This window comes from Ochlerotatus camptorhynchus, unplaced genomic scaffold, assembly GCF_037179485.1.
Source record: "Ochlerotatus camptorhynchus isolate MF236.1 unplaced genomic scaffold, CSIRO-AGI_Acam_v1.1 ptg000361l, whole genome shotgun sequence".
Lineage (NCBI taxonomy): Eukaryota > Metazoa > Arthropoda > Insecta > Diptera > Culicidae > Ochlerotatus > Ochlerotatus camptorhynchus.
This window is the reverse complement of record NW_027040849.1, coordinates 5,204,907-5,231,472: the sequence shown is the minus strand read 5'-3', so window position 1 is coordinate 5,231,472 and position 26,566 is coordinate 5,204,907. Positions and strand designations below refer to the sequence as shown.

General features: G+C 41.7%; 1 protein-coding gene across 1 annotated transcript in view; it reads left to right on the top strand.

Moving 5' to 3' along the window:
- LOC135709530 (eclosion hormone-like) overlaps positions 1-26,327 on the top strand; it is a 128,672-nt gene extending 102,345 nt beyond the window's left edge. Inside the window, exon 3 of the mRNA XM_065231932.1 lies at positions 26,318-26,327. The gene's annotated coding sequence lies outside the window, so the exon portion shown is untranslated. The remainder of the gene's footprint in view (positions 1-26,317) is intronic.
- The last annotated feature ends 239 nt before the right edge of the window (positions 26,328-26,566 follow it).

Below are 26,566 nucleotides of genomic sequence, written 5' to 3'. Positions count from 1 at the left end.
TGTACACGTGTTTAATTTCTGTTGTTAGTGGATTCTAAATTTAATTTTCTTATCTTCCGGACATAAAACTGATAAATGTGTCTGCGTGAAGAAATATACGTCAATGTTTATATTATTACGTTCCCCAAACTTGAAGGATGTTTAGTGGAAGATAAGATACGCGCTGATACTCTGACCCCTGACAATATATTTAAATTCTGCTTAAGTTATACTGCTCTAGTGATGTGTTTTTGAGTTGGTTTCTTCCGAGAATTTTGAATATTTAATTGTTTACTATTTTTTTAAAAGAATTCATGAGCAGGCTATCAGAAAATTGAAAGGTAAAATTTATGAATTTTAAAACATGTATAGTATACTATATATGGTGACATGTATTGACTTTCATCACTATCCTAAAATGTACAAATAGTTATCGAAAAAACCGGTGATTATACAAACATACATTCATTTATCCTTTATGCTTTGGACAGTTAACAATCGATAATACTATAAACCTCATGAATATAGTCTTATAACATAATATAACCCCAAACAAACAGACATAACTCTTGCATGTTGTTCTTCGAAAACTCATTTAACGATCAATTTCTTTTAGTCTTAGCTGTTAGTACTGACGCCTGTGGCGCGCATAGTCAATTAACCGTTGTAGATACTGAATTTTCCCGAGAGATGGCGGTGTTTCCTTCGTAGTCATCGTTGAAATTCAATTTTGGAAGAGAAGAGAGAATCAATTATTTCCAAAAATTATAAGTAATAAAGAGATGAACTAGCCTTCGGCTAAAAATCTCTAGTTGCATCGGATTCCCTAATTAAACATACTACACGGTAAGAAAAAAGTACCCCCCCCCCCCACCCCAGTTCACTTTTACCTACTTTTTACTAGTTTGTCTCCTTTTCTTCATCTAATGTTGCCAAAAACGGAAGAGCAAAACCACCAAACAGGGGTATTTAAATGAGGGAAGCCAACGTTGAGTATAATCATATTTGCCGAATTTTGGGTATAAAGCGAATGGAAAATTCCATTCGAATTGCACACAAATAAATGAAAACTACTTTGACCTGCTTTAACTACTTTTGGGTTTCTGCGCTATACTGCCGAGATGAGTGAAAAGAACTTAGTTTTGGATACTTTTTTCTTACCGTGTATATTGCGACTATATGGTTACTTGGGGAATTAGATAGCCGAATGTTTCATCGGTTGCGAACCCTAATTGTTATGGTTATTTTGCTTAACGACATGTTCGGGGTATCATCCAAATCATTTGTGGAATAGTTCTATTATTTGGGTTATCGTTCGCTTATGGTCTTTTTTTATTAGGGAAGGGAAATATTTCTGTAAGTGATGTATTGTATTTATCAATGTTTTGATTTTATCATAACGTTACCTCAATGAAGAGCTTTGAGTGTGTTACTTTGAGTGTGCAGACTTCATCAGTGCCAAGTACTCAACACCACTGAAGAATCAATCTTTTATCTACGAGTTATAAACTAATCAATAGGTACTAAAAATCAGCAGGTATCCACTGCCATGTCACAATTTACCTAACCAGAGAGTGTTAAGAGTGTTATGTCTGGTTGTGATCATATCTTCACTATCGCAACTTCGGGTAATCCGCGAAAATACTTGCTTTTTTCTCAGGCACTTTTGGCACTAACTACAATCACTCTCTCATACTCGAAATGTGCCACGACCAAATTGGCCCAACGACGCCCTATACGCTCTCTGACCAAAGCGCAGGGGCATGGAATTAAAAAGAGAAATGCAACGAAATTCCAATCAGTATTTTTAACAAATTGTTAGAAGAATCTTTACGAAATTGAAAGGAAATTTCAGGAAGAAGATTTGAGAATGCTTAAAAAAAATCAAGTGAAGCTCCTGAAAAAATGCTGAGAATTCCTGGATATTTCTGTTCATGTTGATTTTCATGACAATTTTTGGATGAATTCCAAGAAAATTCTTTAGTGACTAACTTTCAAGTAATAGCGGCATTCCACGAATCAATCCTGAACGATCATTTCCTATTTAGCTGAAATTTTGCACAATTTTTCCTTTTTAGTAAAATTTTTATTTTATAATATCAATTCTCCATATTGGGTCACGCGTAATTTTCCAACAGGGATTGTGTAACAATAGTACTGGTACTAATGAGTTAAAATATAAATATTGTCGAAACGATTTGTTCGATTGATATGGTGCCTTCAGAAAAGAAAATAATTTGACAATTATTAAAAAAAATATACACTGTGATAATTTTTGTTTATTTCCATGAAAAAAAAAATGAGTAGGTAGGGGAATTTACGTATTCTCGTCAATCTAAGCAGCGTCCGAACTTATATTAGCGATTTCTCAGTGTCACACACATACATGACAGGTTTGTTTGTTGACATTTATCTGCTGCTTGCTGTTCTACCAATTCCAATCGACAGAATTGATCAAAACGGGTTGAACATGTTTTTACAACGCTCCAAACTTCTCAGGTGAGAGTGACTATTGTCGGCAGTCTCTTTTTCTTCGGCACCCTTTCCATTTGAACTGCGTGTTAACCAGCTGTTCTATTATCGGCAACTCGACATCAGCCGTATTTTGTAGTATGTATGTTTCATTTAAAGAAAAATATGGTATAACAGGAATTCCCAGTCGTGAAAATGTAATCAGATTGAAGCTGAAAAGGTAGGGAATCGGCTTGATACATTCAGCGAAGAGTTTTGATGGAAAAATACAGTGAAGTAAACGTTTCAATTTCGGTTGCCGAAAACAGTCAATGGGTGCCGAAGCCATAATTTACCCTATTTCTATAAAAAGAAATACTCATATTTTGGCATCATTATCATTACAGTTTGAGTTTGGCTTAAATTTTATTTTCTGAATCAGGAATGAAAGAGTGAAGCTTCTTGAATTATTTTTGCATTATTATATTGCTCGTTAAGATCTGCAGCCATACTTCCGTATTCCTCTGTTGCGGCAAAACTAAATGATAGTTTTGTCAATTCTTCTTCTTTTCGATTATTTGCCCAATTATAAAGCTCTCTTGCATTTTTTTATTGGATATTCACATTCTTTGCTTGCAATTTACTCTAGTAGCCATGCGTTTTATTGTACTTCCAATAGCGTCACAAGGACCATTCCCATGTGATGTTGCAAAGCAATGCCATTCGGCTTCAATTCCATACTTTGATTTGAATTTACAAAGACTAGAATTTTTTCCGATTCTTGTACTGTGACGCAGTTCCATCGGACATGGAATAAATCTTATTGATTGTTTATTTTGGTTTATGCCTTAACTCTTCAAGTATACATTTCTTAGGGCGGAGGTTTGCAAATGAAGAGAATCTAATTTTAGCATTGCCGTTGATTACATTGAAACGTTCACAAGCTTCTCTCAAATTCATAATAAGCAACCGAATAGCTTGTCGTTTTCATTCTTTCTGCACAGACACATAATATCGGCTTATATCATCATCTTAAAAAAAAAATGTATGACGGCTTCTTTTGTTTCATCACTTAAGGTTTTGCCATATCTTGCAGTTTTCGATAAATGACTTTCCTTTATCAACTTAACCTCTGTTGCAATAGATCTTACCTTACCTTACCAATCAGGCTAAGGCCTTGTTGTCCTCTGCTGTCCGAAGAAGTCGTCTCCACTCTACTCGATCCATGGCCACAGTTCGCCAGCCTCGTAGTCTGCGAAGAGTTCGCAGGTCACCTTCTACTTGGTCGATCCACCTTGCCCGCTGCGCGCCTCTTCTTCTTGTTTCTGTTGGGTCACTTTCTAGAACCATTTTCACTGGGTCGTAGTGCGGCATTCTTACGACGTGCCCAGCCCACCGAAGTCGCCCATTTTTTGCAATGTGGACGATGGATGGTTCTCCCAGCAGCTGGTGCAATTCGTGGTTCATTCGCCTCCTCCACGTTCCGTCATCCATCTGCACTCCACCGTAGATGGTACGCAACACCTTCCGTTCGAAAATACCAAGGGTGCGTTGGTCCTCCACGAGCTTAGTCCAGGTCTCGTGGCCGTAGAGGACCACCGGTCTAATCAGCGTCTTGTAGACAGTCAACTTCGTGCGACGGCGAATTTTATTCGACCGGAGCGTCCTCCGGAGTCCAAAGTAGGCACGATTCCCTGCCATAATGCGTCTTTGAATTTCTCTGCTGGTATCATTTTCGGCGGTCACCAGTGAGCCCAAATACACGAACTCATCGACGACTGATGCGTTGATGGCAAGTCCAATCCATCTAGCTTCAGCCTTCAGTCTGATGTACGTTTCTGCCATCATCTCAAAGCTCCGTGCCATAATGTCAATGTCATCGGCGAAGTCAAGAAGCTGGATGGACTTCCTGAATATCGTGCCACTCGTGTCTATCTCAGCTCTACTGATCACACCTTCTAACGTGATGTTGAACAGCAGAAACGAAAGTTCATCACCTTGCCGTAACCCCCTTCGAGATTCAAAGGGACTTGAGAGTGTCCCCGATACTCGAACAACGCACATCACTCGATCCATAGTCGCCTTGACCAATCGCGTCAGTTTGTCCGGAAATCCGTACTCGTGCATAATCTGCCATAGCTTATCTCGATCGATTGTGTCGTATGCGGATTTGAAATCGATGAACAAATGATGTTGTTGTATTCGCGGCATTTCTGCAGAACCTGCCGGATTGCGAAAATTTGGTCCGTGGTAGCGCGGGCACCCATGAATCCCGCCTGGTATTGCCCCACGAACTCTCTTGCAAATGGTGACAGGCGGCGGCATAGAATTTGGGAGAGTACCTTGTAGGCGGCGCTCAGCAGTGTGATTGCGCGGTAGTTGCAGCAATCCAACTTGTCCAACTTCCATCCACTCCTCCGGTAATATCTCCTCCTCCCAAATCTTGGCAATTACCCAGTGCAGCGCTCTAGCCAGTGCTTCACCACCGTATTTGAATAGCTCACTTGGTAGTTGATCTACACCAGTTGCTTTGTTGTTCTTCAGCCGACAGATCTCCTCCTCAACTTCGTGAAGATCAGGGGCCGATAGCCTGTCGTCTTCTGCGCGTGCTCCAAGGTCTGTTGCCGTGCCACCTTCGTTTTCTGCTGCTTCACCGTTGAGGTGCTCCTCATAGTACTGCTTCCACCTCTCAATCACCTCACACTCGTTCGTGAGAAGGTTACCGTCCAAGTCCTTGCACATATCGGCTTGCGGCACGTAGCCTTTGCGCGAACTATTAAACTTCTCATAGAACTTCCGTGTCGTTTATGCGGGACAGATTTTCCATCGTCTCGCGATCTCGGTCTTCCTGCTGACGCTTCTTCCTTCGGAAAACCGAGTTTTGTCTGTTCCGCGCTTGTCTGTATCGCTCCACATTCAATCTCGTGCGGTGTTGCAGCATTCTCCCCCGTGCTGCATTTTTCTCCTCTACTAACAGTTTGCATTCGCCGTCAAACCAGTCATTTCTTCGGTCCGGGATTGCACTACCTAGTGCCGCTGCAGCAGTACTACCTATGGCTGAACGGATGTCCCTCCAGCCATCTTCAAGAGAAGCTGCGCCAAGCTGCTCTTCCGTAGGTAGTGCAACTTCCAGCTGCTGCGCGTAGTCCTGGGCAACTCCGGCGTCCCGTAGTTGCTCAATGTTGGGTCACGGCGTTCGACTTCGACGTGTGTTATGCACCGTCGAGAGTTTTGAGCGCATGCATAGTGCAACTAGGTAGTGGTCCGAATGTTCGCACTGCGGTACGTGCGGACGTTGATAATGTCGGAGAAGAATTTCCCGTCGATTAGAACGTGATCGATTTGGTTTTCTGTGTGTTGGTCAGGTGATCTCCAGGTGGCTTTGTGGATATCCTTGCGGGGGAAAATGGTACTTCGAACTAACATACCCCGAGAGGCTGCAAAGTTCACGCATCGTTGGCCGTTGTCGTTCGATGCGGCATGCAGGCTGTTTGGCCCGATTGCCGGTCTATACATTGCCTCCCGTCCTACCTGAGCATTCATGTCGCCGATGACGATTTTGATGTCCCGTTGCGAACAGCCGTCGTACACCTGCTCCAGCTGCGCATAGAACGCTTCTTTCTCGTCGTCGGGTCTCCCTTCGTGTGGGCAGTGCACGTTGATGATGCTGTAGTTGAAGAAACGGCCTTTAATCCTCAACTTGCACATCCTCGCGTTGATCGGCTGCCAACCAATCACGCGTTGGCGCATCTTACCCAGCACTACAAAGCCGGTTCCCAACTCGTTGGTGGTGCCACAGCTCTGGTAGAAAGTAGCCTCGCGAAGCCCGCTTTTCCATACCTTTTGTCCCGTCCAGCAAAGTTCCTGCAGTGCTACGACTTCGAAGTTGCGTGGTTGAAGTTCGTCATAGATTAACCTATCGCAGCCCGGGAAGCCGAACGATTTGCAGTTTCATGTTCCGAGTTTCCAATCGTAGTCCCTATTTCGTCGCGTAGGTCTGTGCCGATTGTTCCGCACACTAAGATTTTTTTTACAGGAATCAGTAGTTTTTTACTGGGTTTTTGAATTGCTGAAAAAGTCGGTAAAATTCAAATGACCGTTATCCGTAATGCTGGGTTTAGACTAGGCAAGTCAAATGATCAACTCAGTTGAATTCAATTGGCTTGCAAAGTTGAGCCTGGTTCAACTTTTTTTCAATTCAAGTGAGTTGATCAAGTCAGTTGAATGGCATGGTTTACACGTTCAATTCACGTTCAAGTCAGTTGAATTCAACTGACTTGATCAATTGACTTGCCCTATCTAAACCCAGCTTAAGGAATCAATGAAATCGACCAATTTTATTTTCTATCATTAAATGGGGTTAACAGATCTAAGTATGTACAAGTTCTCATATGGTTACCGCGTCAGTGTTCGCGTCGCACCTCTTCACTTTGCTATTGCCGGACTGGCAACATTGCCCAGGCTACGCCACCCAGCTGTGTCCATGTTTCAGCTGTTAGTCTTTTGTTATCATATGACTCGAGAAGGCGTGAATTAGGAACTTGTGAGGGCCAGGGCTAGGTATTCCGCTCCTTCCAGGTTGTCAACTCACTATTTTGTAGCCCAATAGATCTACTAGCATTAAATTGACCCATAAATTTTTGGAAAGACCATGACTTTGATAAAATTAACAATTTTTCACTTCTTGCGTGGTTGGATTTGAACATTTTTCCTTCATGTTTTATACAACTTCGTTGAATTTATTCACTTCATCAGCTTCAGGCTGTAATTTGAAATTAAAAAAAAACTTCCTAAAACCACAGACAAACAGACGTAACCCTTCATTGTGTATCTTCGTTCACGCATTTAACGGTTGATTTGAATATTAACAGTTCCGCGAACTACTCGTCGCAGCGCTGGCATCGGATCACTTTGACGTTTCTATACATTCTATAGAACAATTATGCAATATTGTTTGCGTGTTAGAGAGCAAGCTTGTTTTCCGCGAGAAGCCCGAGAGAAACTTTTTCAAAGAGCTACGTCTGTTTGTCTGTGCTAAAACCTTCGTTAATTTCACGGTGCTTCTTTTCGGGGTAGTGGACGAAGTTGAGCTTTCCCACGTATATCGGTGATATCTGGATTCCTGCAATGCCTCGGTTGAATATTTCAATGTTGACTGGTTGAATGAATTCCTAGTACGCTTGAACTGTAGTTATTGATGTCGCTGATGGTACAGTTATAAAGGCCGGCGCACAATGCATACGTTTTCGATAGATAATGCATGGGCTAACTGACTGATAATGCATGGGCTAACTGTCAAAAAACCTGAAAACGTATCTATTGTGCGCCGGCCTTAAGACTTTCAGAGCTTGGGACGTCCGGTACTATCGCTGCAGTTGGCATCTTTGAGCTTCCGGTAACATGCTGTTCCTTGCTATCAACACGAAGACGACAGGACGTGCAAATACGAAAATCAGTACGCAATTCTGATGCTTTGGAATATCCAATGGATTTTAGATTCTGAATGGTGCTATCCGAAAGACTACTCAGCTCTTTCGAGCACTTATCTTCCTCGAACGGCCGAATGCACGTGATTATGTAGGGGAAATGACGGCTTCGGCATGACAGACTATTTTCGGCAACACAAATTGAAACACTATTTTCACTGGATTTTCTTACGAAAACACTTCGCTGAATGCATGCAAACGATTTTTTATGCTTTCAGCTTCAATTTGACTATATTTTTACCACTGAGAAAAAGCAATCTAGCAAGGTTTTCTTGAAATGCAACACACGCACTACAAATTGTAGCTGATTTCGAGTTGCCGATAATAGAACAGCAGATTTACATGCAGTTCAAATGGAACGGTTGCCGAAGAAAAACTGGTTGCCGACAATACTCGCTCTCACTAGAGAAGATTGGAGCTTTGTAAAAGCGTCTCAAAACAGTTTTTGACAATTCTTTCGACTGAAATTGTTAGAGCAGCTGGCAGCAAAAGATCGTAAACAAACCAATACTGCATATGTGTGCGTTCCTTAGAGAAAAAGGCTATAGAAAGAAGGTCGCTGCTTTGGTTGCCGAGAATACGTAAATTCCCCTATATGTCGTTTACTCATGTTGCTTTCTCCATTAAAAAAGACAAAATAACAATTTTGAAAAATGATTTAAATCAGATACAATTATTATTCATGCTTACCTTTTAACCAAATAGTGTTACACTTATTTCCTTTATAAAATCAATATATCTTGCAAGATGTATGCGGTAGTAGGCAATCTTTGTGACCAACTGCTAGTTTTCACCATTCTAACTCCTTTAAGTATAAGATTGATAAATACAATTTCTACATTAGGTACAGCCAGATGTTTTTGGTGTTCACTTCTACAGCGTAGAGCATTGAAGTCATTATCGTTACGGTCACTAATAGGGATCAAAATTTTAGGTTTGAGTTGAATATTCATCAGAGATAATTTTCTTTTCTTTTTAATAGCGGTATCCCGACTACTCGATATAAAGAATTGATAACATTGATGGCATTTTTACTAAACCGGAACAATTTTTCAAAAGTTTAGCCAAATCGGAGCCGTTAAAGTAAAACAAAAATCGTCAATTTGACTGGAATCGCTGGTAATATTCTTCAATCATAAACATCGAAATACAACAAATCATTTTCGGAAACAACTTTGACAATATTTGTAAACCACTAAACAAAGTTTTGAATTTGTAACAATTTATTTTCCATTTATTCTAGCGATCATATTCTCTAATCAAGTGTTAGTTTGCTAAGACTAGGGCAAGTGTTCCAGCTATGGTATATGCGCCCGTTATGGCACAATCCCATATACGCAATGCTTTCAGTTGTTGGCCTCACCCCTTTTAAATCACAACTATTCCAATACTGGCGCACTTCCCCTAATAACAAGTACAAAACTTACCATATGTAGTAGAATACCAACTGACTGTACAATATCCACCGGTTTTTCCCCCGTGTAAACATTTCAGGTTACAATCAGCCGGGTTGCATTCATACCGTAAATCCTTGACTATCGTCCGACAGCAATGAAAATAAATTCGCTAAAGATAAGATGATCTAGTACAGGAAATGTTTCCCTTACCAACTTCCCCGGGCCATATCCGAGTTTCGCCTTCGGTTTTCGATGTAAACGTCTGCTGAACGGCAAAGATCAGGAACGTCACCAGAAAAAGGCTCTTCATTTTGGGATAACAATTTTTGGTGATCCTAGTTTCACGATGCAGTTCTAGTGGATGCTAAAGCTTAAATGATGTTTTTCTGTGAGATTATTTAGAAAGCTGGCGGAAAGCCGTGTCTAATTTAACAAGCATAAGGTAGTTACCCTTCCCTCTTCCCTTTTCTTACAAAATTTGGTCACGATTGTGTATCGGATTATACCACATCGTTCAACCAAATATCCACATCCCATTCTACTCCATGCACGGTCGTTGAGAGTGGCTCAAAACAGAGCCGAATTTGATTCAAAAGTGCAAAAAGTAAGGTTATTCAGAGCATGAGAAAAATGTTCCTGGATTTTCCGGTTAAATCTGTTCGAATATCTGGAAAATCTATGTTTTTTTTTTTAATTTTGAGTCGAATTTGACTTAATTTTGAGTTACGGACTGAGATTTTGCTTGCATTCCAAACCATCGCATCCCAGAAGCAGTGAAATGTTGCATTTCAGATTTGAGCATAAAGATTTCGAGTGCACTTTGATTTCTGACCAACGTCCAACCATGGAACATCCCGTAGCTCAGCCAGTAAACTACATATTCTGTGAAAGTATCCAAAGAACACCGAGGCTGTGTTCCATTTCACTTAAAATTTACGCTACGAAAATAAATTAAAATGTTCGAAAATCCCTCTTTTGTCGATCGACTGATTTTCTAGTAGGTGTTTGTCAAAAAGTCTGGTGAAATTGCATGCCTATTTGAAAAAAATCAGCTGTCAAATTTAGGTGAAAATTCACCCAAAAGAACGCAACCTATAAGTTGAGGACCTTCCTTGAGAGGCGAGAAAATTCCCAACCCAAAAAATTCCTTGACCAAAACGGTAATGGAGTCCACTGCCCCACATTTCATTCTGAATGCAGAATTGATGTACTTCAATGTGTGTCAGTGTCATGATGCACGAGGATCGTATGAATAATATTCATCAGGTTGTATAGAAACTAATTTATTTTGTTATTTCAAATGCATTTTTATTATTAATATTTGAACAATATCAGTGCCAACATTTCAAAGGGGCGTAATTGCTTTTGTAAACAATGACTTTAGCCCTCAATTTCTCGCGAATGAAATCTTACCTCTCCAAAATTACAATTCTAGCAGGTAGAGGAAACATTCCTCTACCCGCTGGTGTCATTATTTTTCATGAGTGAGCTTTTATTCGCGAGAAATCGACGGCTAAAGCCATTGTTTACAAATGCAATTACGCCCCTTTGAAATGTTGGCACTGATATGTTAATTAATCACACCAAGCGAGCAGCTGAAAATAACGTTATCTATGACTCTTTCTTCTAGTACTTGGAGAAAAGAGTGTTTGATTCATGCAATCATCGACTAATTGATTAATCCCCCACTTTTTAACTTATTCTACCCAGCGTATTTTCCAATTGAGCTGTGATTGACTACGGCGCCGAACAGTAGCAATATTGAGCAAACGTCGTACCATCGAAAACTCTTAAGCAAATTCCAATGGCTTGTCGTCTTGCGATGCAGGTTGTGATGCATGTGTTTGGTTGGCAGTTGTTCCTACTTTCCTGCACTACCGGGGTAAAAAAGGTATGTAAACATTAAAATATAAAAATAGCATTAAAGAACAGGTGTCTAATTACCAACTACCCACTGTCCATTTGCAACTGACGAAAATGCCTTTGGAGCAGTTGCCAGCGACAACTGAACGGCGACGATCAGGAGAAAAACGGACAAAATCCACTTCATTGTCGATGATTCAAATAGGGGCTAAACGCACTCGCTAAACCGAGCTACACCAAGGTTATTATTTGATTAAATACTCGGATTAGCTGAATTGCAGGAGAAAAATAACAGAAAATTCACGCCAAGATTAGAATTGTTCGACCGTGTAAAATTTGCTGGCAAACATGGCAGCTCCATCACAAGCAATGATGGCGTAGCGAGGTTTTGAAATAGCGGGGGTAATCATTTTCGTAACGGTAGCGGCGCCGGTGGTGTAGTGGTAAGCGTGAGTACCTCTCACCCCAGCAGCAGCAGGCCTGGGTTCAATCGCAGTCGGCGCCGCCGGGATGTTCTGAGGCATAACATCTCTGATCACGCCTTCCTTCAGAAGGGAAGTAAAGCCGTTGGTCCCCGGTTCATGAGTTGATGGGTCGATAGGTAGGGTCCGGGTGTGGGAGCTGCCTTCCTGGCGTCGGTAGCATTGGTGCTCAGCACGGAAAACAAGATCGACGGAAAACAAACTAAAGGAAAAAAATTTTTTTTCGTAAAGCAAACCCCACACGTATCAATATATTGACTCGAAGGGGAATTATTGACATTGATATTGATGATGTGAATACAGAAATATTGTCAATACCGATGTATTGACGTAAATATTGAATGTATTGACGATACGAATAAAAGCAATCGTGTACGGTCCACATAAGATACACACGAATACAGGTATACCTCGATAGTACATACACCTGTGTTTCATTTAGCGTATCCTTAACAGTGAGTGGGCTACAAAATGGTGAGTGACAATCTGGAAGGAGCGATATACCTAGCTCCGATCCTCACAAGTTCCTACCTCACGCCTCCACGAGTCATATGATCACAAAAGACTGCCAGCTGAAACATGGACACAGCTGGTTGGCGTAGCCTGGGCAATGTTGTCAATCCGACAATAGCAGAGTGAGGAGGTGCGACGCGAACACTGGCGCGGTAACCATAACACGGTGATAGAGGAAATGCTTCGCCAACCCGAGCGTCTGTTCACCATGGAGGTGCGGCTCAAACAGCGTCTGACTGGCATCCAGCGGCTGAATAAGAAATGCTCTTCCCCGAAAGCTACACCTAAGATGGCAGCCCCATCACGGTGGATAGGAGACCTTAGGCCAACCACCTACTGTCTCTGAAACCTTTACAATTGTTACTGAAACCAACAGAGAAAGACATCGAACTTATTTAACGGCAATGACTTTTAGCGCAAAACAACGGACACGAATTGGATCATGGAATGTATTGACGTTAGCCCAGCAGGGTAAACTGGCACAACTCGCCAACGAGGCGCGACGCATGAAGCTAGAAATCCTGGGACTGAGTGAAGTTCGTTGGCCAAACTTTGGAGAACACAAACTGCTGTCGGGACAGGTACTACTATACTCTGGTATTCGAGGTGAAAACGCTCCCCGCCATCGTGGAGTTGGTCTCCTACTTAGCGTCCAGGCAAGTGCTGCGCTCATCAAGTGGGAGCCTGTTAATGAGAGGATAATCGTTGCCAGATTTAGAACACGGGTTCGTAACCTTACCATAATCCAATGTTATGCGCCAACCGATGCTGCCGAGCTACAGGACAAGGAGAATTTTTACAGTCAACTGAATGCCGTCGTGGATAAGGTTCCAAAGGGTGACATCAAGATCTACACTGGCGACTTCAATGTGAAGATCGGCTCCGACAACACGGACTATGAGCGTGTCATGGGACGCCATGGTCTCGGCGAAATGAGCGAGAACGGTGAGCTGTTTACAGAATTTTGTGGCAATAACGACATGGTGATCGGGGGCTCGCTCTTCCCCCATCGGCCAGTGCACAAAGTCACGTGGGTTTCCCGTGATGGACATACCGAGAATCAGATCGACCACATCTGTATCAGCCGAAAATGGAGACGGAGCCTTCTTGATGTCCGGAATAAACGCAGCGCCGACATCGCGTCTGACCATCACCTTCTAATCGGTGAAATCCGCCTACGCATGGCGCGGATCCAGCGACGGGAGGAGAGACTCGAGCGGCGGTTCAACACACGCCGACTTGAAGATCCAGCGGTAAAAAGGTCTTTTGTTCATGAACTTGAGACTCGAACTGCGGACGTTCCAGAAGGTGGCAGCGTAGAAGAACAATGGACGGCCATCAAGAATGCCTTTATAGAAACAAGCGAGAACAACTTGGGTGAGCTGCGCACCCAGAGGAAAGAGTGGATCACAGATGAAACCTGGCGGAAGATTGTGGAGCGTAGAGAAGCAAAAGCCGCGATAGAGCGGGCGAGAACCAGAGGAGCCAAGAACGAAGCCCGTCAACGGTACTCGGCTCTAGAGAAGGAAGTCAAGCGCTCTTGCAGACGGGACAAGCGAGCGTGGGTGAACTCCCTGGCCGACGAAGGGGAGAAAGCCACAAACACTGGCTATATACGCCTCCTCTACGATATCTCACGACGCCTGAGTGGAGCAAGGATGAACCCGAGGATGCCAGTGAAGGACACGACTGGACAATTGCTTACCGACCCCACTGACCAGCTGAAACGCTGGTTTGAGAACTTTGAACAACTTCTTCAAGTTTCGACGGCCAACCAGCCATCAACATCTCGGCATGATCCGCCTAGGGTGCGGCGCATCACTCGCGTCAATTCCGAGGCCCCATCACTGCAGGAGATTGAAGCAGCTATCCGAAGCATGAAATCCAACAAGGCTCCAGGGGTTGATCGCATATCAGCAGAGATGCTCAAAGCTGACCCCATGCTATCCGCACAAATGTTGCATCAACTATTCTGTAATATCTGGGACACCGCGACTTTTCCGGCCGACTGGATGCAGGGCATCTTAGTTAAGGTCCCAAAGAAGGGGGATCTGACTGTGTGCGACAATTGGCGAGGCATCATGTTACTGTGTATTGTTCTCAAAGTTCTGTGCAAAGTTATCCTGAATCGGATACAGGAGAAGATCGACGCGACTCTCCGACGGCAGCAGGCAGGATTCCGTGCCGGAAGATCTTGTGTGGACCATATTGTCACGCTCCGCATCATCCTGGAGCAGGTCAATGAATTCCAGGAGTCCCTTTATTTGGTATTCATTGACTACGAAAAAGCTTTCGACCGTCTCAATCACGAGAATCTGTGGGGCGCTCTGAGACGCAAGGGAGTCCCGGATAAAATCGTCAACCTCATCGAAGCGCAATATGAGGCTTTCACGTGCAGAGTTCTGCATAACGGAGCCTTGTCCGACCCTATCCGGGTAGTCGCTGGTGTGAGACAAGGATGTATACTATCACCGCTACTGTTTCTCATCGTAATCGACGAGATCATGGTAGGTGCAATTTACCGTGTACCGAACCGTGGGCTGCTTTGGCAACCTATCACCATGGAGCATCTCAACGACTTCGATTTGGCTGATGATGTTGCTCTACTAGCACAACGGCGCTCTGATATGCAGAGTAAGCTCAATGACCTAGCCGAACGCTCCTCTGCGGCGGGTCTCACCATCAACGTCAACAAGACCAAATCGTTGGATATCAACACGGGCAACCCTTGCAACTTTACGGTAGCGGGGCAAGCAGTGGAGAAGGTCGAAAGTTTCCAATATCTTGGCAGCCAAATAGCGTCGGACGGCGGGACCAAGAGCGACATAGGTGCACGAATCAAGAAGGCTAGGGCTGCCTTTGCGAGTTTACGAAACGTATGGAGATCCAACCAGATAAGTCAACGCACCAAAATCCGAATTTTCAACTCGAACGTGAAATCTGTGTTGTTATACGCCAGCGAGACGTGGTGTGTATCAGCGGAGAACACTCAAAAGCTGCAGGTTTTCATCAACCGATGCCTGCGGTATATAATTCGTGCCTGGTGGCCTCACAACTGGATCTCGAATGCCGAGCTCCATCGTCGATGTCATCAGAAGCCGATAACAACAGAAATTCGAGAGCGAAAGTGGAGGTGGGTCGGCCACACACTTCGACGGGGCGGAAACGAAGTCTGCAAGCAAGCGCTGGATTGGAATCCGGCAGGACATCGCAGCAGAGGCAGACCCAGGGGCTCATGGCGGCGGAGCCTCAATAAGGAAATTAAGCAAGTCGATAGAAATCTGACCTGGGCCCAGGTCAAGGCAAAAGCGAGCAGCCGCCCAGGATGGAAGTCTTTCACGTTGGCCCTTTGCACCGCTGGTGGTGCACAGGACCCTTAAGTAAGTAAGTAAGTAACAGTGAGTGAATCTTCAAAAAAATACGGAACACTTCGAGATTAGGGCGTAATTGCTTTTTATAAACAAACACGTCTTTTGCCAATTTCTCGCGAATTAAAGCTCAATCTAAAAACCAACAGTTAGAGGGATGGTTCTTCTATAATATGGTATACATAGTTTGTTCGCGAGATTGTTCTTTTATTCGCGACAAATCGTCGATTGACGTGTCTGTTTACAAAAGCAATTACGCCCAAATCTCAAAGTTCTCCGGTGCTTGCTGTAGTTAGAATCTGGACGCAAGCAATCAGCTTTATTGCGAGAATGGTATGACATAAGAAAATTGTCTAGAATCCAAAATGAAGATATTTTTCATGTCATTGTCGTCGTACAGTGTTTTAATATTGTTATTATATGTAATCATGGTTATTCTACGCGGCGAGTGAGGAAAGCTGACTTGCTGCCATTAGCGAGGAGATAATTATCACCTCACTTGTAACAGTAAAGGCCCACGCACATTAGATACGGATCGGACGCGTTACGGCAAAATGACAGCTAAATCTTGTTACTGTTGAGATTATTTAACCTAGATTTTGTAACATATTAATTAAATGTTTGTTTGTTAGTAGGTTAGTAAAGTAAATAATTATAAATGTTAATAAATGTTAATGCTAAAAATTGATAAATACTCCGGAGTAGCTAATAATAAGGACATAATTTGTTAACACACTTCACACCACAACACACACTACACAACAGTATGAAGTGAGCCAAAAAAGGGAAAACAAGAGTTGCCACAGATACCGGGACTGGACACGTCAAAAAGGGAACATGAACAAAGGGTATGGAAAAATGAGGATCAAGCTACCGGGTAATAACTTGATAAGCGTCTTTCTTATCCAGAGCTTCGAAGCGTTAAGTTTGCTATCCTCCATAAAAGTAAATCAGAGATAAAGAAGTTTATTTGAAATTACCGTTACCAAACTTGATTTGGAAGTGAAATACGAATCAGGTATGGAGTAAAAGGACATAGCACAAAACAGAATAAAGTTAAAAAAAATACCCGGTAGCCCTCCTAATACCCACCCTGGGACGTTCTTTCCTTAGGACCCATTATTAATCGCCTGAATTGTCCAGCAAGTTATCCGCCATTCCGGCGTGCGATTGGACTTCCACGCCGACGTCTGAAGGAGTGTGATCCGCCAATCCGGCGTACGATCCGTCCCTCTTGGGTTCGGCGTAGGCATTACCCCGAGCGTCAAGGCAAAGGCGACCTTCCCGCATTTCGTGCTTGCATCCGGCCGCATCGTGAGACACTACCCACATAAACACACACACAGTAAGTCGAAATAAAAAGCTAATTAACAAGAGAGAAAGTGCTTTCAATTCCTTGATCGAACCATCCTACCTACAGCCGACCCTGAAGGTTCCTTTTTCATGCTCGAGCTAAAGCCAGTAAAAAAGAGGTTGTTGTAGAACCCACCCTCAGTGATCCCCGTTGGCTAGACCAGGGATCGAGGGCTTAGCGAAGTGGTCCGTCTGACCGCTTTTAACAATTGGCGCCCAACTAAAATCGTTTCGATCAAAGATTTAAAGAACTATTCTCCCCGGAGTATAAAGAAAAGCTAGGTTATCAAATAATTAATTTCCATTGAAAAGCACGTGATATTAAAGGTTATCCATTGATTAATTTTTGCTCAATATGCAATTTTGCTACAATTAGGTTATCAAATTTTCTACGTAGAGGTTGAACAATTGAATTCAGTAATACCATCGTCTTTCCACCAGTGAAGTGAAAAATTTCTAGGTAGCATACTACTAGTGCGCGTACCCTCACAAAAGCTTATTATTTTGCTGTGCATTCATCGGATACCAGTGCGATAATTTGAAAACGATATAAGATTGATGTGATTTTTGTTAATGGGTCTTGATTCAACTAAGTGTCCCAGACAATAGATGTTTCGTTTTAATTCATTCAGCTTGCGATATTATTTTGATACAGAGATCTAATAAACGAATCTGGAAAATGGATTTGCAAACATTGTACCAATCTATGGATGTCTCTCATTTATCAATAGATGAAGTAGAACACGAATTGCTTATCAGAAATATTTTGTTTCACTTTGATGATCATGAAAGCAAAAAGAGAAGAAAACTAAAAGAAAAAATGAAGCAGGAAAGAGAAACGAATAAATTCGTTTTCTCACAAATTTGGCGAAAACCAGAAGAAGAAATATCCACTATAGGTTCAAAATTAAAAATCATTGCTGATCTGCTAGAAAAATCTAAACTTGATGCCCGTCAGCGGGAAAAGCTCAAAACGCGCGTAGTTCATTATCGAGTTCGAATTTATTTTCTCAGCAAAGCTTCAGGTGCTGAAAAGTTTAGGACTGAAATAATAAAAATTGGTAGACAGGCAAGTGAAATTTTCAGTAAACATTATGCAGAGTTAAGTGATGAGGAGTATCGTTCGGAAACGGAAATATTGGAAACAGATTTGAATAAGGTATTAAAAGAAGTCAGAACTGAAATCGAAGTTCTGAATGAAACAACAGTGTCAGGGAAAGAGATAGATGAGCAGTTAGAAAATGAAGGAGCAGTAGGGAATCTATCCTTAGCGGTGAAAAAGAAGGAAATGAATGATTCATTGAAGAGATCAGAAGAGTTACTGAGAGAGTTAAAGGAGATCGAAGAAGGGAAAAAGGAAAAATCTGTGGATCTTATTTCTCTTTTTAAAACGTTCGTTGTGCAGACTACAGAACAACAACGACTCATGAGAAAGAAACAAATTGAAGAGGATGAGCGAAAAATTAAAGAAGCATACGATAACATGGAACGAAAGAAACGCTTGGAGAAACTATTAGTAAATTTAAACGATCATCTGAAAAAGGAACCAGAAGAAAAGCAATTGCCCTTAGAGAGAGAGAAAAAAACGCCACTGGGAGATCTAAAACTGGAGGATTTAAAAATCAAGAAGGAGGACATGAAGAAAAGTAGTAAAAAAGAGGGGAAGAGAAACGATGAACCGAAGTCAGAAGATTCATGTAGAAGCTCACAGGAGGAAAGTTCCGAAGATAGCAGAAAGAGAGAGAAGCCAACAACAAAATCAAGGAAGAACAAGCTTAGACATAAGGAAAGAGATAGATCGTCTAAACAGCAAAAGAGAAAACACCATCGTAGACACAGCTTTTCTTCATTTTCCAATACAACCTCAGATTCCGAGAGCTCAGATTTGTCATATTCCGATAGTAGTTCGGGATCACATAAGAGAAGAGAGAAACCTAGGAGGGATAATAGACGGTATAGAGAGTTGAAACGCATTCCTGTGGCAGAATGGAAACTAAAATATGAGGGAAGAGATCAGGGTCGAAAGCTGACTGAGTTTCTTAAAGAGGTGAAAATGAGATGCATCTCTGAAGATATTTCTGAAAAAGAATTATTCCGAGGTGCGATTCACCTGTTCTCAGGTCGCGCGAAGGATTGGTTCATTGAGGGAGTTGAAAATAGAGATTTTCGGAATTGGTATGAATTAAAACGAGAACTAAAACGGGAATTTTTACCACCCGATTTAGATTTTCAACTTGAGGTTCAAGCCACAGAACGACGGCAGGCTAGGGGTGAAAAATTTACTGATTATCTACATGACATGATGAGAATTTTTCATTCTATGACCAGGCCCATTTCAGAACGCAGAAAGTTCGACATCATTTGGCGTAATCTTCGCTTCGACTATAAGAACGCCATGACAGGTGCTGGAGTCAGATCTTTGTCCAAACTGAAAAGATACGGACGTATTATTGATGAAAATTTTTGGAGCATTTTCCATAAGTCTCACGAAAATACACATCGTCGTAGTCAGGTCAATGAAATTGCTGCAACGGATTTGTCGAAGTCCAAAGGTTCAGTACAAAATTCAAACGTTGGTTCTCGGGTGTTTACAAGAAGCAAACCTAAAAACGAAAATACAGAAAATAACAATAAATCAGCAGATGGGGAAGTTAAACAACTAAATGAGAACAAGAAATATGGTTCGACAGGACCCATGGAAGGATCGGCAAAAGGCACAATGAAGACGCTAGTTGACCAATACAGACGTCCTCCCATAGGAGTATGTTATAACTGTAGAGTGAGCGGTCATCATTACGCCGATTGTCCAGAGCGTAGAGGCAAATTTTGTAGATTATGTGGTTTTGCAGATGTTATTACCCCCGCTTGCCCTGTGTGTCAAAAAAACTGGATGAACTCAGCTTGAGAAGGCAACCTGAGGTAGAGCGTAAAAATCCTTCAAATGAACAGGTTATGGAAGATCTTTTGTTGAATGGGTTCGAACCTTTCTCTGAGAGCGAGTATTCTCCTGAAACGAACGTAGATGAACTTTTTATAACCATTGGAGAGGACTCACGACCGTTCGCGAAAGTTAGTGTGCTTGGTAAGGAGATTATAGGGCTCTTAGATAGTGGAGCTCACCGGTCAGTATTGGGTACAGGTTGTAAAAAGCTAATAAAGATGCTGAATTTGAAAATATTCCCGGCAGATGTGTTTGTTCAGACTGCTTCGGGAATGAAAGTAGATGTCGAAGGGTTTGTATATCTACCCATAACGTTTAATAACGAAAATCGGATTATTAAAACCCTCGTGGCGCCCAAATTACAGCGGAGATTGATTTTAGGATACAATGATTTTTGGAAAGCTTTTAATATCCAACCTGCAATATCGACCAGTGACTCTCAAGAACTGGAGGGGGAAATGAATGAAAGTATAAGGATAGAGGAGTTAGAGTGGAATGAACAAAGAGAGGAAGAGGGTAAATTGAGTGAGGTTCAAAACAAATTAATAGAAGAAGTAAAACGAAAATTTAAGATTGCGGTCGACGATCAAATTTTGGATGTCACACCGTTAGCAACTCACAAAATTGAATTTAAAGATGAATTCAAATCATCACCATCAATTAGGATAAACCCATATCCGACTTCTCCCGAGATGCAAAAGCGCATCAATCGCGAGATCGACCAAATGTTGAAGTTACAAGTTATCGAGCCTAGTAGAAGTGAATGGTCTCAAAGTACCGTTCCAGTAGTCAAACCTACGGGAGAAGTGAGGTTGTGTTTAGATGCGAGGCGTTTAAATGAACGAACTAAACGCGATGCATATCCTCTCCCTCACCAAGACAGAATATTGAGTAGACTGGGTGCCAGCAAATACTTAACTACCATCGATCTAACGAAAGCTTTTTTGCAAATACCTCTGCACCCAGACTCTCGGAAATATACTGCTTTTTCGGTGTTGGGGAGAGGATTATTTCAGTTTACGCGTTTACCATTTGGTCTGGTCAACAGTCCGGCTACACTTGCTCGACTGATGGATGAGGTCCTAGGCTACGGAGTACTTGAACCAAACGTATTCGTGTACCTCGATGACATTGTAGTCGTGAGTGATACATTTGAAGCGCACCTTCAAACATTATCTGAAGTAGCACATCGTTTGAAGAAGGCCAACCTCTCAATAAATTTGAATAAGTCTCGATTTTGTGTGAGAGAACTCCCCTACTTGGGATATATTCTCTCCCCTGAAGGCCTTAAACCAAATCCAGAGCGTATTGAAGCTATATTAAACTACGAACGACCTGCATCTCTGCGATCACTGCGCCGTTTTCTCGGGATGGCGAATTATTACAGGCGGTTCATCCCAGATTTCAGTGAGATGTCCGCACCACTCACGGATCTCCTGAAGAAAAAGCCCAAATCACTATCATGGAATCCAGTGGCTGAACAAGCTTTCTTGCGATTGAAGGAGAGTTTGATCGCGGCACCAATATTGGCAAACCCTAATTTTGAGTTACCCTTCCAAATTCAGTCGGATGCTAGCGATAGTGCGATCGCTGCTATCTTGACACAACTACACGAAGAAGGAGAGAAAATTATTGCATATTTTTCTCAAAAGCTCTCTCCGGCACAAAAAGCATATGCTGCCTCAGAGAAAGAGGGCTTGGCAGTGCTAAGTGCCATTGAGAAATTTCGCCCGTATATCGAGGGAACTCATTTTACTGTTGTTACCGATGCTTCAGCCTTAACTCATATCATGAAGGGCAAATGGCGAACATCCTCCAGGCTGAGTAGATGGAGCATCGAACTACAGGGATACGATCTAGAAATAAAACACAGGCGTGGGAAGGATAACATTATTCCCGATGCTTTATCCCGTTCGGTAGAAGTGTCCGAAATTATGCTACACGAAGATACTTGGTACTCCAACTTGTTTAAAAAGGTTGCAGATTCACCTGAAGAACTTATCGATTATAAAATTGAGAACCAGTGTCTTTTCAAATTGGTTCCCAATAAAACTGCAGTGCTAGATTACCAACATGAATGGAAACTTTGTGTTCCAGAGAACGATCGAAAACAAATCCTTCATCGTGAACATGACGAGTCTATGCATGTAGGTTACCAAAAGCTACTCGATAAAATACGTACCCGATACTTTTGGCCAAAAATGGCAGGGTATGTCAAAAGGTACGTTTACAATTGCCAACTATGCAAAGAATGCAAACCCAGCACAGTATCCCAACATCCGATTATGGGCAATTCTCGTCTAGCAAATAAACCCTTTCAAATTTTAGCGGTAGACTTCATACAGTCCTTACCGAGATCCAAGGCTGGCAATATGCATTTGTTTGTCATACTTGACCTATTTTCAAAGTGGACAGTACTTGTCCCGGTCAAGAAAATTTCTACGGAGTTGATCGTAAAAATTCTCGAGGAACAGTGGTTCAGGCGATACTCAGTTCCCGAGATAATCATCACCGACAATGCCACCAGTTTTTTGAGTCACGGCTTTAAAGATTTCTTAGCCAAATATGGAGTGAAACATTGGGCTAATTCGAGGCACCACTCACAGGCAAATCCGGTCGAGCGCCTGAATCGTAGCATTAATGCCTGCATACGCACTTATGTTAGAAACGATCAGCGCCTGTGGGATACGCAGATATCGACGATTGAATACACCATTAACAACACAATGCACTCTTCAACAAGTTTCACACCATATCGGGTTCTTTTTGGACATGAAATCGTAACCAGTGGGGAAATGCACCGAAGAGATCCAGAAACATCCGAAGTTCCTGAAACAGAGCGAGATGGATTAAAATTAAAAGTCGATCAAGCTGTATACGACATAGTTCGCAAAAGTTTAAAAAAAGCATATGATAAAAGTTCTAGAGCTTACAACCTTCGTTTCAATAAACCTGCCCCGGTATATCAGGTGGGTCAAAAAGTATATAAGAGGAACTTTGCACAATCCTCAGCCGGTGATAAATATAACGCGAAGTTAGGTCCAGCATATCTTCCATGCTCCATTGTTTCTCGAAGGGGCACGAGCTCATACGAATTAGCCGACGAAAGCGGTAGGAACTTGGGAATATTTTCCGCAGCAGACATAAAACCTGGATGCGCTGAGTAAGGATATCCACTTCCAATTAGTTTGACAGGTTTTAAGGGTAATTTTCACGTAGTATCACTGTTTTTTTTCGCAGATTTGTTAAACTGTAGAATAGTCGATCGTCCGCGTCATCTAGGTGTTTTGTAAAAGATCATGATCGTATTGTTGAGGTAGAGCTAAAGTTGTTAGAGTGAGTGCGAATTTGATGTAAACGAATGTACGTTACTGTTTTCTGTCATATAAGTGTGTTGCTATCTCTTTCCATCAAAAATAGAAATTCGTTTACAATAGCCATTCTTTATCAGATCTCGTAGCTTACGAGCGAGGAACACAACAGATCAGAGAAAAACAACTATCAAAAGTGACAAAATTCCTCATCGTAAATTGTAGATTCTTTAAGAACCGGTTCGATCTACACTGCGTTTTCGATAATGAATCCAGAACTCATTTCACACAAAATAACTTACAACGCCGTTGAGAACAGGGACATTTAAGCATTCGAGTAATTTGCATCAAAATAAGTTCGCAAGCAAAGTTTTTGGTTCGGCCATCTTTCACGAAACGATTTACTGTTTTGAGATATTGGAAGATGAAAAGGCTGAATTAACAGAATCGGGAATTTGAGCGGTACAGCTGGCATTCCAAGCATGATTGGAATGAACTATGGACTGATGATTACACGCAAAAGTATCTGTTTTTGGGAAAGTCTTATGCATGAAAGATGCAACTCAACCCTGGTATGCTATTTCGTTAGGTAAACTTAAATAAAATTAATTGATAATAAATTATTCAATTAATTTTGGGAGGAGATAGAGGGTGGTGTTACTGTTGAGATTATTTAACCTAGATTTTGTAACATATTAATTAAATGTTTGTTTGTTAGTAGGTTAGTAAAGTAAATAATTATAAATGTTAATAAATGTTAATGCTAAAAATTGATAAATACTCCGGAGTAGCTAATAATAAGGACATAATTTGTTAACACACTTCACACCACAACACACACTACACAACAGTATGAAGTGAGCCAAAAAAGGGAAAACAAGAGTTGCCACAGATACCGGGACTGGACACGTCAAAAAGGGAACATGAACAAAGGGTATGGAAAAATGAGGATCAAGCTACCGGGTAATAACTTGATAAGCGTCTTTCTTATCCAGAGCTTCGAAGCGTTAAGTTTGCTATCCTCCATAAAAGTAAATCAGAGATAAAGAAGTTTATTTGAAATTACCGTTACCAAACTTGATTTGGAAGTGAAATACGAATCAGGTATGGAGTAAAAGGACATAGCACAAAACAGAATAAAGTTAAAAAAAATACCCGGTAGCCCTCCTAATACCCACCCTGGGACGTTCTTTCCTTAGGACCCATTATTAATCGCCTGAATTGTCCAGCAAGTTATCCGCCATTCCGGCGTGCGATTGGACTTCCACGCCGACGTCTGAAGGAGTGTGATCCGCCAATCCGGCGTACGATCCGTCCCTCTTGGGTTCGGCGTAGGCATTACCCCGAGCGTCAAGGCAAAGGCGACCTTCCCGCATTTCGTGCTTGCATCCGGCCGCATCGTGAGACACTACCCACATAAACACACACACAGTAAGTCGAAATAAAAAGCTAATTAACAAGAGAGAAAGTGCTTTCAATTCCTTGATCGAACCATCCTACCTACAGCCGACCCTGAAGGTTCCTTTTTCATGCTCGAGCTAAAGCCAGTAAAAAAGAGGTTGTTGTAGAACCCACCCTCAGTGATCCCCGTTGGCTAGACCAGGGATCGAGGGCTTAGCGAAGTGGTCCGTCTGACCGCTTTTAACAATCTATTGTCTAACTGTCAAATTAACGTCAACGCAACGCAAACGGATCTAATGTGGGTGGCCCTTAACTTTAAAGTTAAACACATCAGGTAGCTGTTTTTTATTGTATATTCCATATTCAGTTTCAAAATTGAAGCCACTTTTTCGGATAGATTGATTTTATTTTTCCTTGATTTATTTTCTGTGCTCAGCACCAAAGCTACCGACGCCAGGGAGGCAGCTCCCACACCTGGATCTTACCTATCGACCCATCAACTCATTAACCGGGGACCAACGGCTTTACTTCCCTTGAACCCAGGCCTGCTGGAGTGAGAGGTAATCACGCTTACCACAACACCACCGGCGCCGATTCTCATCTTCGTACACGTTAAAAAAACATCATGTTCATGTAAAGTGATTTGCTGTTGAATTTGCACTACTTGCCAAACATTGCAATTCGATGTGCAAATCCTTTGGAAGAGATCATATCGAAGAACGAAGAAATCAACAGCAAATCACTTCATTTTAGATTGTATTGCACATCGCTGTTGATGCGCTGTGCTTTGAACTCGAAATGTCAACTATACTCATATTAACAATCTATCACTTTAAGTTTAACTAATTTATCCGTGGATTTCATGTATGCTGAAAATGGGTTTAAATAAATATATTGACTTGTTCATACTGCAAGCCTTGTTATATGTTATTCAGAATATGGCCAAAGAACATGTATCATATTACTACCCAGATCAAATGTTTCCAAGTGATATTGAACAACATTGCAAGGCTTGTAGTAGTAGCAAGATGAAACATTGAGCAATAAATGATAAGTTTGACATTTTTGTAATAGAACTTCTATTATACACTATCATTCAATATAGCATCAATTTCATAATACTCACGCTCTAGAATGCAAATTATTTCGGGTTGAAATGAAGAATTACCGCTTCTCTCATTTGACTTCATTTGTTGTTGACTTGCCACCTTCGCGAGTGATGTTTCGCATGTGCGTTTTTTTTTGCTTACAAAACCAAACTAATCAAATTCAATGCATGAAAACAGTGGTGCCAATACAAACGATAATCATTTTGATTTAAAGGTGTTATACAGTACATATTTTACAACGACAAATCAATTTATCTCTACACGCAAATCACTTGAAAATCAATGATAAATCACTTCGATTCGTAGTGCAGCATGACAGACTAAGTCAAGTGCAAGAGCATGTGGATTAGTTATAACAACTTTTTACCGTGTAAAGCTAAAATAGGAGTTAAAGTGGGAATCAATGTTTAACCGAACTTTCTGTGTTAAGGCGAAGTCCACAAATGGCCATACATGGACTACCACTTCGAATTTTCTATTACACAAATTAGTGCCTCAATTCACCTGAAATTGCTACTTTCTGTATGCTGCAGTGAAGCGAACGTGGAGTAACAGTTTCATTATGGTACGTGCATGCACTTGAAGTTTCTAAGTTATTACAAGAATAAGGATCTCACAGCGAAATACCTTAAACATTCAATCGAATTTTGTAAAATTATTCAGTGTGTAGAGCAGTTTAGTTTAGTCTAGAGCATTTTTTGGTAAATATCGTTTCAAAAGTCTTTTTCGTCATCCAGTCCATATTTTTCTTCACAAATATCGATTAAAATTATGCATTCACCCTCCTTGGGCATTCGTTTCTTCAGCTGAAGATTTGCAATTGATAATTCATACCGGTGGCACATTTTGTTGTAAACATCAAACTGCTATTCACTGTCTATGAACAGGTACATTCCGAAAATACCAGACCAA